Raw genomic sequence first — 2,494 nt, forward strand, 5'->3', positions numbered from 1 at the left:
AAGAGACAGGTGTCCCCCAGTTCCACGGGTCCCCAAGCCCCTATGCCCCCTCTGTCCCCAGTGGGCCTCCCCGTGCCCCGTGGCGCCCCCGCCGCCATGGAGGGGGCTCTGCTGTCTCCTGTGGGCCCCCCCATTCCTCGTGGGCCTCGCCAGGGTCCCCCCCTTCCCCCATGGGGCTCCTCCTTCCTCCACGGGCTCCCCATTTTCCTCACCCCCATTTTAATATATATATTTTTAACGCCGGAGCTGCCCATCCTGTCGAGGCCTGAGTCATGTCCCACCCTGTCCCACGGAAGGTGGAGACGTTCCCCTCCCTGGTCCCAAACCAGGCGCAGCCTCCGGTCCTGGCAGATCCTCCCTTTCACGGGCAAAACCCCTCCTAATTGTGTGAGTTAGAAAACTACCGGCAGAGAACAGATTGTTCCTGTCTGCTGCTTTGCTGCGTGCGTGTAAATAGTTGTGTGTCATTTACCATCTGGCAGAGGGATCCGAGTACCGAGGCGGCGGTGGTGCTGGGTGCCAGGCAGGAGGTACCGGCACCGCGAGCGGTTCCTACGGCTCGGAGGCTGCCAGCGGCGCGGGGCTCAAACAAATTAATTTCTGATCATTATTAAGACTAAACTAGTTTGCTTATGCTTTGCTTTGTTTGTTTCTCAAGGACTCCTGACTCCTCAACTGTTTCCTTAGGTCTCTCTGTTTAGGTGAGATTAAAACGCCCATCAGGCTCCCCACGGAAATCACCGGGAGGGGACTCAAGGCCTTCAGTGGACACTTGGGCAACTCCCAGAAGGAGCTACGGGGAGTTTGAACAGAGACGCAGAGACCCTGTTACAGGGAGGATGATTCTGCTGGTTTAGGAAGGAGGCACCTGGACTTTCCTTCACAGCGCACGCTCTGGAGAGAAGGTCAGTTAGTGAACGCTGTGAAGAAGTCTGCTTACTTCCTCCCTCAACCACAGAAACCCCTCACCCTATTTTCACTACACATGCTCAGTCTGTGTAAATGAATTCTGAGAACTCATTATCATAAGACACCCCTTTTCTTAGAAATATAATGAAAATATATGATTTGTGTGTACGTAAACGGATGTCCCTTACTAATCTCTTATGGTGGAGAATCCCCAAGGTGACCTCAGCGCTGCTAGTAAAGAATTCCTACTTAAGAGTAAAAAAACCAACTTCACCGTTGAGGCGATTTCTTTGTTTCACCATCACACTGGGCGTCCCCAGCCCCTCTCCTGCCAGGGGGGTGGATGCAGAGGGTGAGGTGGGAGGGATAGGCTCCAGATGCATTTTAGGGGACCATCTGCCTACACTTGTCCATGAATGAGCAAAACACATGAGGGTGAGCTCCCTGCCAGCAGCTCTGCCCGTCCCAAAGAGGTCGTGGGTGCGTGTGCCCTCAGCTGGGGACCCTGCGCCTGCCACGGCTGCTTCCCTGCGGCTTTGCGATGGCATTTCAGTGAGCCTGGAGTCACCGCAGGCAGGCAGAAACGGTGAGTCAGGCCCCAGAACTGCCGGGCTCGGCTGCTGCTCACGTTCAGTGACGTGTTTTTGAAGCTGAGGGCTGTTCAGCCTTTGGGGTTTTTTTTTCAGATGATTTCTGGATGCAGAGATTTGGGGGGCTTGCGTTTCCCAGTTTGGTTTTGCAGTAATAGTAGTTATGGGAGAGACTAAATTCCTAAAAAAAAGACCCCTTGTGCCAGCTGAAATGGTCACATCTTCATTTCTTGGAGGATTTGGGAGCACAAACCCCCCTGCCTGGGACGAGGCTCACGGCAGACGCCGGCGGTCAGTCACTACCCCTCCACATAAGCAGCGTCTCCCACCCACCGCCGAATCAGGAATGACTCCACAGCACGTGGAGCAAACAACGATCAACTCCTCAATCTGTTCGTTCTTTTTTTTTTTTTTTTTTTTTTTTTTTTTTTCCTCTCCCTTTTAATTGCTTGTGATCACTCTCAAGCTGTAACCCAGCCTCGGTGAATGTGATTCATCTTGGCTGCTGTTAAGGCAGAATGGGAAGGTTACAACGCTGCTCTTCGCTGCATCGTGATATACCCTGCCTGTGGAATAATCTATAGCTGGCATTATGGGGCCATATATCTTCTTGAATTGCAACACCCTAAATGCGACAAATAGCCACTTAATCGATAGGAGTTCATTCTCTGTTCTCCTTCTCTATGGAAAATTGGGCAGAGTCCCAACCTGTTTCCATAGGAACGGTTGGGAGACTGGGAGAAGTGCCGGCTGCCGAAGGCCCGGCATTAACGCAGCCACAGCGTCTGCTTCACGCTGGCAGAAGCTCCAGCGGCCTCCCGACATCGCGGCCACGCAAAGCCGAGTCGATTTGTGCTGGAGATAAGGAGCTGCCGGCTGATAACCGGCTTACGCGCGGGTACCTGCGTTATCCCCGCAGATTTTGTCGGAGGATGGAGAGGGCTCCTTTGTTCACCCAGCACCAGCACCCCAGGGTGCCAAGGCTCATCCTGCCC

The sequence above is a fragment of the Athene cunicularia genome, unplaced genomic scaffold, assembly GCF_003259725.1.
Source record: "Athene cunicularia isolate RWA unplaced genomic scaffold, athCun1 SCF_46, whole genome shotgun sequence".
Classification (NCBI taxonomy): domain Eukaryota; kingdom Metazoa; phylum Chordata; class Aves; order Strigiformes; family Strigidae; genus Athene; species Athene cunicularia.